This window comes from Sceloporus occidentalis, unplaced genomic scaffold (assembly GCF_023333645.1).
Source record: "Sceloporus occidentalis isolate IW3139 unplaced genomic scaffold, rSceOcc1.0.p SCAF_7, whole genome shotgun sequence".
Taxonomy (NCBI): Eukaryota; Metazoa; Chordata; class Lepidosauria; order Squamata; family Phrynosomatidae; genus Sceloporus; species Sceloporus occidentalis.
In genome coordinates this window covers 67,756,796-67,770,627 of record NW_028316987.1, presented here as the reverse complement: position 1 = coordinate 67,770,627, position 13,832 = coordinate 67,756,796, and positions in this window count along the sequence as shown.

Here is a 13,832-nt window from a genome sequence, read left to right as displayed (position 1 = left end):
GAAAAACACACACATTAGTATAAAAGTATTCAAACATCACCACCCAGGGCTTTACCATTGCTAACCCTTCTCAGAACGATATACTGAATTGTTGATTAATAACAATGTCTTTGTTAATTTTTATATTATATTTTAATCTGTGTTTAGTGGAATCTGGTGGTTGCTATGTCTCTGGTACAGGGAACCTGCTCCAGGGTTCAGTCTGAAATATAAAGGATCAAATTAAGATGCAACCCAAGCAGTTTGAATCATTTCATTAAGGTTCAAGCTAAAACCCAAAGCAGAGTAGCCACCCCACTGATAAAGAAGCCCCTACCTAAGGACGGTGTGATTTGAGTGTGAAGAAAGAAACTGGGAGATACACAGTTCTGTTTTAGGGTGCTGCCCGTCTGCCCTGGAGATCTGAAGGTGCATTGTCTTTGCTACTAAATAAAACATTATCTTTGAATGTTCACTGAAATGTACACATCAAGGTGCTTTATAAATTCTCAATAGGTAAAGGATTTTGCTAATATGTTTTCAAAGAATCTCACACCTCAAAAACAGCTATGTATTTTTGATGGTGAGAACCCCAGAAAGCTAAATTGTTTGCAGCTCTTATTCAGTGTTAAAACTTGCTCTTGAGCAGGAGGAAAATTGAGGAGTGCTTTTCTAGTCAGGAGTTTTTAAAACCACTAAAGCTGCAGCAGGAATCACAAATGCAGAGTCTGAAGTGTTCTCATTTTCTCATTCTATGAAAATCCATCTTTCCTCCTTAAAAAGAGGTGGGGGCAGTTTAATGTGTTTTGCAGACATTTCTGTACAGCTTGCTATTCCTGAATTGTATGAATGCCCAGCAGAGTAACATGTTAACTCTTTCTAAACAAAAGTCTCATATGGCTCTGTGTGGCACAATAACTGTTCCCTGATGGGTTTGTTTTGGGGTTGGTTGGTTTGGTCTGCTGGATTTTAGCAGAAAAATCCTCCTCCTCCTCCTCCTCCCTTCCTTCATTTCTTCTACAGAAACTGCAGGAGGAAGGCAGAGGCAGATTTTTACATGAAATACAATGATAACAAAAAGATGATGATGACGATGACAATATTTATTTCTATGCTCCCCTTTAACAACATATACTGTTGCATTACATAAAATCAAAACACAAATAAATACACCCTAAAAGACCATATAGGCAATAACACCATTAACTAAGTCCAGTTGTGAGCCCCAACTAGAGGATGTCCACTGAATCAATGGGGGTTTGATACATTGACTCTTATGTACATTCCATTTATTCTTCTCCAGTAGGAATTAACAACTGGATTTAATCTAAAATATTTTGGAGTAATTATCCATACACATTAAATGGGGCAGACCAACAGATGCCAAGACTGCCAACCCACATCACACTTGCATATTCCATAGACCAGATGCTACTTGTGGTCACATAGCTTATCAGTCCCCAGTGGAAAACATTTTACATAGAGGATCCTATGTAAAATTTCCTGAGTTGCCAATGTATTCCCTCTGGACTTTCCCAGTTTACATTTTCATGTAGTAGTTTTCCATCTTCTGCACATTTTACCCCATTCTAAAAAGTTGAAATGCCTCTCCTAAAATGTGGCCATTACTGTAGTTGTAAGAGTTTTAAATTAAAATACACAGATTATTTTTGCTCTCATCTTTTTTGCCTTTTGTTTTACCCACCACTGGAAGGTGGGTCCTTAGAATCTGTCTGAAATCAAATTCAACTCTCAGGTTGAATGAACTCCCATCTCTTTTTTTCTTGGCTTTAATGTGCAATTCCAAAATGTCATCTAGCCAACTTGACCCTCTCAGGTTCTTCCCAAGGAGGTTTTAACTATTGATTCCCTTCAGTTCACCACCACCACAACATATTTCCAATGTCAATTTCCAATCCCAGTCCCTCAAATCTAGCATCCAAGATCTCTTGGGGTTGAAGGATGTGGGGCTTAAATATACTGAACTATCAAAAGGCCATTTAATTTACAAGTGAAAGAGAGCCAGAAGAATAAAGTGGCATTTTATGTTTTTATTACTTTTTGTTTTACTTATAGATCGGGACTTGGAATTGAATAATTTGGCAATGTTGGAACTAAATCAAATAGTAATTGAGCGAAGAACGTGGGCTGTTTCCTCCAGTCCTAGGAGATTAGAATGGTCACAAGGGACATAGCGTGCAAGACTAAATGGGACTCTGGTCTAATCCAGCACAGCTAATTTTATATATTAGATTACAAAATGGATGCATGCATGTTACAACCCCCCTTCCCACTCCACCATATAAATCTGCATCCGTGATGATAGAAGAAAATGTAATGAAGACTGTACATAAATGGTACCTCACTCTGGTATGACTGTCTCAACCTCTCCAGCACTGTGCTGATAATGCTGTGGAGAGGTTTTGAAAAGAGAGGCACCATCAATGGCATCACTGGGGGTTCAGGGGGTTGTCACCCAGTGGGGTGGTAGACTTACTATGGTTGCTGGCAAGCGAGAAAGGACATTGCGTGCCTTTCTCGCTTGTCCAGCAGTCACAGCAGTCCCTTCCATTTGGGCTTTGGCACAGCTGGAGCCATGACAGAGCCCAAAAGGACCTCCAGGGGCCTGGCACTGCCCCCTCCAGCGGCTGTGGCTTTAGTTAGTTCCAGTGCCTCAGTGAGTCTCAAAGATGCATTACTGAACCTGTGTAGATTTCTACATCTAAAACTCCACTTACTGAATAAAAATATCATCTGTATACATAATGTACACTGTAGAGAGAGGTAAAAAACCAGAAGCTGGTTGCCAGTTATATTGCATCTTCATAATGCACTGCTCTAGGTTTTGTTGCCCAGATCTTCTGTCATTCTTGCTTTCTGTATGAAAATGGGGGCCAGTACTAAGACTAGACAGCAAAAGGTATACGAACCCCCACCCCCACCCCACCCCATAGACATAACAATGAGAAGGAATGGCTGTCTCTTTACTCAAACATGCACTGGGCATATGGCAAGGCAAACACTACAATTTAGCATACTGTCACTTTATGGTTATGGTAATTGCTATTCATAGCTTTGTACGGCTGGTAGCAGTGGTCTGCCTCTCCATTGAAATGCTGAGTATATCATTTAGAAGTCCTTTATTTAGAATTCAGAATCTGCAACATATTTTTTTTTTATCCTAAATGACTGGTATTCCTGTCAGCCACATCACCTTCCCTCTTCCCTTTCACCTCTCATGCCATTTTCAAAATGGATTCTGGCCTGCTGGCTATTGCTGCTGTGTGCCTTCAAGTCATTTCTAACTTATGGCAAGCTGATCATGGAGTTTTCTTGGAAAAATTTGTTCAGAGGAGGCTTGCCTTTGCTTTTCTCTGAGGCTGAGAGAGCATCACTTGCCAAAGGTCACAGTGAGTAAGCATGGCTGAGCAAGAATTCAAACCCTGGTCTAAAAGTCTAATGGTGAAACTACTACACTACTCTGCAATTCTGCCTACCGATTTAATACTATGTTTTAGATACATTGAGTTGGTGGCAAGTTATATAATTAAAGCTGTCCATACAATAAAACCTGCACTGGGAAATAAACAAAACCAGTGTTCTGGTGATTCTGCTTTAGGTTGTATTACTTTAATATCACCCCACTGCTTTCTTCCCCTTTGAGATATTTAGAAATATCTAGAATAAGGCTGAATCAGTGTAAAGAGGTATGATAGTGATGGGTAAGAAATTCATTCTATTTGCATTTACTGAATTTTCGCTTCCTCTGTCTAAAGAATAAGTTAGGCCCGGCACAGACTGGTGCAAAGCACCAGCCTAGGGCCAATTTTAGGGATCGGGAGAGCGGAGCATTGCATGCTCCTGAGCTTTACCATGCTGTCCAGGCACGATTTTGGCACATGTGCATTCACACAGTACGCCCACCAATGACGTGCATCATGTACCGCATCCAAATGGCGCAGCACACAAGGGATGCCACCACACTACTCCAGGGCGCTAATGGTGCCTTGGCAGCAGCATAGAAAGGAACTGTGTTTCGCTGCTCTTTTTTCATGGTGCATCATTGCCGTGATATGTGGTTGCCGTGGCAACGATCCACGGGAGAAATGGGTGGCGTCTCACTGCCTCTTCCTGCCTGTTTGTATCCCCCCTTCGTTTTCTGTCAATATCCATAGGTTTTAACCAACAAATGTTCAAATAAATGTATATTTTTTAAAAAGCATGTAAAAACGTGAAGATTTGGGGGAGAATGCAAGAAAATAGTCATTTGAAAGTCATTCTTAAAAATGCATATCTTATAGCCTACTGGCAATGTGTCTTTCCTCTCCCCATGCGCCTTGCCTTCCTGTTTTCTGTTTGGTTACCCATTGGTCATTTAGTGGCCAGGGCAGAAAGATGGAAGGTGACAAGGCAGCAGCTGGCTCTGTTTCAGCATCCCAGTGCAGGAAGAAAGAGACATTTTCCTGGAACAGGAGGATGGCTTCTCTTTCCTGTTGCCAGCTGCTGCCTGGCCACCCCTCCCATCCTCACTCTATTCTTCCTTGGCCACTGAATGGCTGTGTAGGGATATCTGGCCAGAAAGCAGGTAGGTGGCTTAGGGTGGATGGAGGGGCCAAATTCCTCCATTTATGTTGACTAAAGAGTATATGCACAGGAACAATTGTCAGTTGTGTTTGCCTACGGCACAAACAGGTTGTCAGCCCCCCCCCCTTTTTTTTTTTTTTAAATATTCAAGTAAATCCATACAAAAATTTTATGCAGATTAAAAAAAGAGGAAGAAGTGACTAACAGGGTGCCTGTCCCAGACCCAACAACTTTATCAGTGACTTGGGTGAAGAAATATAGGATATGCTTATCAAATTTGCAGAATACACCAATTTAGAAGTAGCTAACACTCCAGAGGACATGATCAAAATTCAAAATGACATTAATGCATTAGAAAGCTGAGCCAAAACTTTTTTTTAAATGAATTTCACCAAGATGAAATGTAAAGTAGTGCACTTAGCCAGAAAAAATGAAATGCAGGTGATGGGGGATACCTGCCTTAACAAGACTACATGTTCTAGTAGACCACAAGTTGAACATGAGTCAACAGTGTGATCTTGCAGCTAAAGAAGTCAACACAATTCTAGGCTGCATCAATAGAAGTGTAGTGTCTAGACTGAGGGAAGTAATAATACCACTCTATTCTGCTTTCATCAGACCTCACCTGGAATACTGGGTTCAGTTCTGGGCATCACTATTGAAAAAGGATGTTGAGACGCTGGAGCGTGTCCAGAGCAGGGTGACCAAAATGGTGAAGGGTCTGGAAACTATGCCCTATGAGGAGAGATTTAGGAGATTATTGCACCTGGAAATCCTGCCGGGATAGACACGGAAATGAAAAGTCAAAATTGGGTGTTATCACATGCAGGCGTGGCCAGGCGAGTGCAACCCATGTTCAGCCCAGACCCTAACTGTGTTTATCCAGCAGCTTTTGAAAAACGACAAGCTCCCATTTTTGAAAAAAAAAATCACTGGATAAGTGCAGCTGGGTTTGGGCTGTATATGGGTTGCACTCACCTGGCTACGGCTGCATGCAATAACACCTCGGTTTGACTTTTCAGTCATGCATCTATCTGGCTGGGATTTCTGGATGCTATAATCTCCAGAGGGAGTTGAGTAAAGAGCTCCCTGGAAAAGAGACAGTCAAGAGGTGGTATGATAGCCCTGTTTAAGTATTTGAAGGGGTGTCATATTGAGGATGGAACAGGTTTGTTTTCTGGAGCTCCAGAGAATAAGACCTGAAGCAATTGATTCAAACTACAGGAAAAGTGATTCCACCTCAACATAAGAAAGGACTTCCTGACAGTAAGAGCTGTTTACAATGGAACACACTCCCTTCTTTGGAGGATTTTAAACAGAGGCTGGATGACTATCCATTGGGGATATTTTGACTGTGTATTCCTGCATGGCAGGGGGTTGGACTGGATGGCCCTTGAGGTCTCTTCCAACTCTACAATTCTATGATTCTAACTGTCATATGTGCACAGTTCAAGATTTACCCAGAGTGGACAATGCAGTATGAGTAATGTGTTTCAATTCAATGCTATCTATTCAAATAGCTCATAAATTTGCTTTAAATAGTTCAGCATTCCTGCACAACCCTCCTTGGAGACTAAACACACTGAGGTTAGCTCATAGTAATAAGTGTAATAAGATGTTCTTGCATTATGATTAACTATAATTGCACTCTTCAGGAGAAAACATAGGCAATTTCATGGTTAATCTTATACATATATTCTCAAACGCTTGTCCAATTGTTTTCTGTGTGGCTTACTTTTGGGTAGCTGTATACTGGATTGTAGTTTATTTTTATTTTTGTTGTTTATAGGTAACAGCAGCAAAGCATAAAGCAGTAGTAAGTGATGAGCTGCATTCTTTTACGTCAAAATATAGACACTGTAAAGTCATGCTCTATTATTTATGGCACATAAGGATTTCTATAGTGTTATTGTAAACACTGTGGTACATCTGCAAATAGAGTGAATTATTATTATTATTATTATTATTATTATTTATATAACACTGTAGATTTGTTTCACAGCTGCATTAATACAACCACAGATTCCAAATCATGGGAAATAATGGTTCCACTTTATTTTGCACTGGTCAGAGGTCTTCAAGTGTACCATTTCCAGTTCTGGTTGCTATAATTAAGAAGGATACATAGAAACTGGAACAGGTTCAGTGCAGGGAGCATTTTATTTCCCCTGACAGACTGTTAAATCACTCACATGTTGGAAATCTGAGTGCTTTAAGAATTAATTGAGCATGAATTGTGATCCCCATTTAAACATAATCACCATATTACAGTAGAAGTTCTAACTGTTTCAAAGCCTCCTTTACTGAGATCTCCTGCTCATCAGACCTCACTGTTTGAACTTGCAGTAGTTCCATGTCAATGTGAATGATTAAATTGAATCCTTATCTGTATGTTTTAAATGTGTCCCAGAACTTGCATACAAATAGTGCTGAAGTCTTCAGCAAAGAGAGAGAGAGAGAGAGAGAGAGAGAGTTCAACTTTCATTGATCTATATTGAGCATCACCGCTTTGTCAACTTGCTTTTTGTGGTTCTGCACAAATGAAGCAGGCCTCTGTATTTCGCTCTGTAATCACACGTTGGAAGGTAATGGCTAGTTTCATGGAATGCATGTGTGCCTATCGTTCCAACCATAATTAAAGGAATAGCTTGATCTTTGGAACAGTCTTTGGAAATCTGAAAATGGAAGCCTAGTTAACAGATGGTAGGGTGGAAATTGGAACAGGAAGCCAAAGAGCCCAAACTGGCAGGTTGTGGCATTTATAAAGTATATTCTGAAGAACATACCTTTACGTATGCCCCAAGAAAATGAATATACTTCTCTTGGATTCTTGGATTTTAGAGTGTTCAATAGAGGTCAAGGAAGGAAGGGGATTTTGTTTAATTGACTAGGAGGCAGTAAAGACATAATGGGATTTAAAATTCAAAGTGGGAGAGAGAATTTCATTTCAGAAAATGATATAGTGGTTGCTGTTGTGATCCTAAGGAACACAGTTGTGATCCTAAGTAATACATACACACATTAACTAAGTGTTCATTGGCATCTCAAAGACTCATAATTTTTCTTTGACAGTGCTGCCTCCCTTGGCAAAACTTTACACACATTAGAATGGGAGGGAGAATGTCTCAGAAATGCAATGAAAAAGGGTATAGATATTGATTACTATCTTGACAGTGGGTGTATAACAAATAACAAATAGAAGATAACACTGACATCCCAGCACAGATAAGCAGTGGCTCAAATTAAGGCCACATTCCCATTTATCTCTTGATTCACTTCCTGCACAGATTTCTGAAACTGGTTTGCGCTGGTTTCAAGAATTGGTGCAGGAAGCGACAGCCACAGCTTCCCCGCCATATCTCCCTCCGTCCTTCCTGACCATACCGGAAGGAGAGAGGAAGGCCAGGAGGATGGAGGACTGAGGACAGAGCATGGAGGCATGGACAGGAAAGCCACTGCCAGTGGAAACCAAGGCAGATTCAAATCCAATTCGATTCCGCTTGGTTCCCACTTGGGCTGAATCGATTTATTTCCAAATAAATTGATTCAGCCCGAAAACCACCCCATTTTACAAGCGTCTTTTTGACACAGGTTAAATGGGTAAAAATGGGCAAAAACCATGGCCCCCCTTTCCGAATCGTTTCAGGGATTCTAATTAAGTGGGAACCATCGTGGTTTACACTGGGTCAAGATCTGGTTTAAAACGTAGTGGGAGCAACGCCTAGGATGATCTTATTAAATCCACATCTGGTTAAGAATATGGAGGTTTTTCAGTTACTTGGGCCCTGTACAGACTGGCGGCATACAGCCACCCTTGTACTGCCTGAATCGGGCTCTCATTCGGCCTCCGGAGAGCACAAAAATGAGCTGCAGAAAGTGGCTCCTTTTTGCACCCTCCAAGGGGCATCATAGCCGCAGCGGCACAGCTTTATGATGGCTCTTTGGTACTGCATCATGTGGATGTAGCACTGGAGGGCGTCATTATGGTGCGTGCTGTGTGGACTGGTGTGCACCAAAATGGTGCCCTGGGGGCAGGGTTACTTTTCGGGCTGGTATGTACAGGCACTTTCTTTATAAGACAAAGGGGTTCATCAAATTTGAACTGTTTGGTGCTGTTCAATGGTACAGTGACCCTGCCATACTGGTGGGCTAGCCATCCATGGTTTAGAGCTCCTGCAGATCACCCTGCTCCATATTTGCCAATGGTGGCACACCCTGATGTGAACGCACATGTCACCATTCATAGCTTGACTAATATGCACTTGAACTCTTGTGGTTTTCCCCATCTACATGCAGGAAGGGGCTGAACCAAACCCCATGGGTGGGAAGGGTCCACTGTATTCATAAACCTCCACTCAAAGCTGGCACACTAAGAGAGCACAAACATTTGTAGCATGGATAAGACAGGGTGAGGTTAAAAATCAGCCTATAAATCAAATAGAAGTGCTGGCCCATACTTAGCCTTCCAATTTTATTTTATTTGTTACAGGGTCCCTCATGAAAAGCACCTGAGTTGATTTAGCAATGACACAATCTTATGGATTAGTAATGTCACTGTTGCAAGTCCTAATTCTGAGGAAAAGGTGGATATGAAATAGGAGAAGGCGAAGAAGCATTGTTTAAGCTACAGGAAAAAGTGAACTGGACACTGTGAACAAACAAAAGAATTTGCATCAGGATTGATGCTTAGGGGCTGTACAGATGGGCAGATAGGGGTGGCCATGGCAGCTGCATGTCGCGGCAACCATCCAATCAAAAAAGGAACCGTGAAACGCTATGGCATCCCTCGTATGCCACACCGTTTGGATTTGATACATGAGGCACATCATCATGGCACACCCTGTGTAAATGGCGGCATGTGGTAGGGCTTGAGGATGTGAGAACGCTCTGCCTTACTGAAACCTAATTTCGGCCCCAGGCAAAACACCAGTCTGTACTGGGCCAAGATGCCAGTTGCTTACCTAAGGGATATATAGGGAAATCCTGTGTGCGTTTGCTTAGAAGTAAGTCCCACAGTGTTCAGTGGGGATTATTCTCAGTAAGGTATGCATAGAATTTTAGCCTGAAGTGGTTCAACAATAACGGTAGGGAACCACAAAGAAGTTAGACAAAAACAACAGAAGTCAACAGGAGAAAAGGATGAAGTCTGGGCTGCTTCTTACTGAGGAATGAGAAGAGAAGTAATGGGGTATACAGGTAGATGAAATTATTTTTGGGAGGTAATAAATGGAAAAAAATCTTTCTTGCATATTCATGAACTGAATCCTCTTTATTTGGTTCTTCCTTTTGAAAAGCAGCATTTGATTGGCCCAAATATTGCTTTTTTAGAAGCAGAAATTCCATCTTGTTTTAATCATTGTCCACTGCTAGTTTTCCTTAACAGCTGCCAACTGCATTCCTTTTATGCTGTTGTTTTGGCTCTAGTTCCAGACAAATTTTGGATCTTCGAGTGTTATAAAAAAAACTACTTCATGCTGCCTTCTCTCTTCTAACACCAAACAGAATGACTATGGTTATATAAGTATGTGATGAGCTGGAGGAATAAAATGGCTACCGTCTACTGTCTTAGTATTCGTGAAGGTTTTGTGGCAGTGGGAGGCAATTAAAAAAGAAAGTTATATAAAATTCCTTCTTTGCAGCCCTGTCATATGCAGGTTTACTTAGATGTAAGCCTGATCCAATTTAATTAAATTAATTAAATTACTTCTCAGTAGGCATGTAAAGGGCCCAATTTTCTAGTAAAGATTTGCTTAGTCTTCTGTATCTATGCTGGGCCAAAGTATTTGGCTTAGTGGTTTCCCAAATTAGGAAGAGTGGGACAACCTCCCTCCCACCTCCACCAGACTGGTTTAATGTTTGGAGATATACATAAATTACAAGAATTTTCATGCTATCTTAAAATGAAAGGTCGCCAATTGATTTTCTTTCTTTTTTAAATACCAAAAACACTTTATCCCTTCAAGCTGAGAAGATCTGCAAATTTTTAGAAGGTGTTTTCTAAACAAAATGGAAGACTTCGATATGCAGCATATATGTCAAAACTGTGGGACCTAGGTATCTCTGGGTTTGGTTCCAAGATCCCCTGTGGGTAATAAAATCCATGGGTGCTCAAGTCCCATTAAATACAATGACATAGTAAAATGGTGTCCCTTATATAAAATGTCAAAATGAAGGATTTTGGAGTGTATACATTTGAAAAAAAAATATTTTCAAACAGTTGATGTTTGAATCCATGGATAAAAAAATCCGTGGGTACAGAGGCTGGTTGTATCTTCCATTTTGTTTGTGGTAGGTTCAGTTTGGTAGCTTCAGCCCATGATTCTCTGTACCCATTTCACCTTAACTGTATAATACAGTGGATCTCAAACTAAGGCATGGAACCCCTGGAGGGGGGCACAAGAGTTGCTGAAGGGGGGGGGGCACAAGACTTAGTGACCTTAATGCCTCTTCCACTTCTTCCCAAACCTTTTCTATCCTGGAGAGGAAGAAAAAGGCAAGAAGGGTGCTTGGAGCCTCAGTCTGAGGGAAGAGGAAGAAAGTTATTTCTTATAAGATGTTAAAATATGAATATACATGAATGTGTGAACAAAAACAAAAAGTAAAAAATGTTTTCATACATTATGTCAACCAAGAGGGGGTATGACATACAGAAGTAGATGTAAAGGGGGTCACAATGGTAAATAGTATAAGAACCACTTGGTATAATGGAAGAGGGATGGGAGAAAAGAGAAATGAGTTGGAGGAAGGAGAAAAGAGAAGAACTGAAAGACAGAGAAAGAAATAGGAAAGAGGGGAGGAAAATTGTTCACTTAATTATTCAAGTGCACAGCACTGTGTGAGCAAGAATGAGATTACAAAGGGACTCTTTTCAGCTCATTCCAAACAACACTATACAGTACTGCCCTATATAACATTATATATTATAACATAATATATAGGAGAAACTAGTCTAGAACACAATCAGTAATCCAGAGAAATTACTGAAGAGAGTCACAATGCACTCTCACCATCCAGAAAGACTCCGAACATTTTCCTTTCATACAGGCCAATGAGGAGGAACATTTACCTTTTGGACCTAAATAGCCTGACATTTTGTCAAAACACCCTACTCCCTTGTATTTCAAGGCTCCCTTTTTTTCTTTTCCATGCTTTGGATATTTTTTTAATTTTGAATTGTATATTGCCATGTTTCCTTAACTCCTTATTTTTAAATACTGTTTATATACTGACCAAAGTGAGCAGTGCCCTTAATAGGGATAATATACCCCAAAAGGCTAACATAGGCCCAGGACAAACGGGCTCGAAGCGGTGTGCCACCACTGATACTACGGTTCCAGAGTGCACAGCAACCGCACACTCCAGAACTCTAGTCTGTACGGGCGGCAGCATCATAACGGCATCCCGTCCACAGGGGTGCCACCATGATGCCATAAGGGATGTGCAGCGTACAGACCTTGCCACGTGTCGCTTACGTCACCGGTGCACCAATGGCACACTCATGACGTCAGCCAGGGGCCATAAAAAGAACCTGGATGGCCCAGTATGCAATGTCTCTCGTGTTCCTTAATTCTTGTTTGCACACTGCGTTTGGTGGTCCACAAACCATCCTGGGCATAAAATACTGTTTGAAAACACTGAAATTCTGGACCATGTCAGCCACTACCATGTCAAGATGCACAGGGAAGCCATTGAAATCCACAAACCTCTGGACAATTTCAACTGGAAAGAAGAAACCCTTAAAGTGAACAAAATTTGGTTACTAGTCCTGAAGAATAGCAAAATGAGGACTCAGCAAATACAAATGGGAAACCATTCAGAGTCAGGGGCTTTCCCAGCAGATAATGATCACCAATTAGCAGACATTAATCCTCTTTTGCATTAGGCTCCCATCCTGAGGCCTGCCATCAGCACAGAACAATACACATGCAAATCACTCCTGCATTCCCAGGGTATTCTCTGAAGATGCAGCCACAGATGCTGGTGAAACGTCAGGAAGAAACTCTTCTAGAACATGGCCACATATCCTGAAAAACCCACAAAAAACAATAGATGCTGGCCATGAAAGTCTTTGACTTTCTGAATAACCATTCGTAGGGGCTCTACAGTCTCTAAGGTGCAACAATATTCCTTTGCATACTGACTTTCCAGACTAATACAATTATGACTTTGAATTCATCCATAAGGGCTGTGCTGTTCAATCTGTCTCACCTTACCATTTTATTGTTTTTAAACTTTGATTGTTTAATTGTAGTTTTAATATTGGGGAGAGGGTTGGGAAGGGATCAGTTAGGGGAGAGGGTTGGAAAGGGATCAATTAGTATTTTATTGTATTTCTAATACAGTCGGCCCTTCTTATACACGGATTTTTTATACACGGATTCAAGAATACACGGTTTGAAAATGTTCAAAAAAAGTATACATTTCAAATATTAAACCTTGATTTTCCATTTTTTATAAGGAACACCATTTTGCTATGTCATTATATTTAATGGGACTTGAGCATACACGGATTTTGTTATACACGGGCGATCTTGGAACCAAACCCCAGCGTATAACAAGGGTCCACTGTACATGTTGTAACCCGCCCGGATTCCTGGTGATTGGGCAGGCTATAAATAAATCTATTATTATTATTATTATTATTATTATTATTACCGCTAGGACAGAAGTAAACACCATTACCTGAGGTGCCAAATCTCTGCTTCACCTTTCTGCTAACTCAGTATGACACACTGGCAGGTTTGTATCACCTTAGAATGCTTTTTGTTAGTCACACATGTGATAGTACCACCATGTCAAAATTTCATGCATGTAGAAAGGCTTTTAGCTCATGTGTCTCCCTGATAATGCTACCTTTTTGTGTAACAGGAAGCCTTTGATTAGGAAAATATGATTTCCTTGTGTGGATTTTTGATGTGGTACAGTTCTGGCCATGGTATTGTCCACCATATGCCCATTTCTGAGTGTTTGAGTCAGCTCCTTCAGCCTTGAAGCTGAATTGTTGCTTCCTTAATTTCATAAGGATTTATAGAACAAAGTATACGAATCCATGGTCTTAGTGGAAACGGTTCTTCTGTCTCCCTGTGGTGGCCAAGGGAACAGCTTACCCCTCCCACAACTCTGTTGGCTTATGAGAAGGTGGGAATTTTGGATCCAAACTTTTGGGGGTGGGAGAGAACTCTCACAAGGAACGCTAAGAATGTAGTGTTCATGGAGACTCAAATCTTACCTCAGTCCACAAGAAGGATCAAGAAACAGTGGCAGACAAA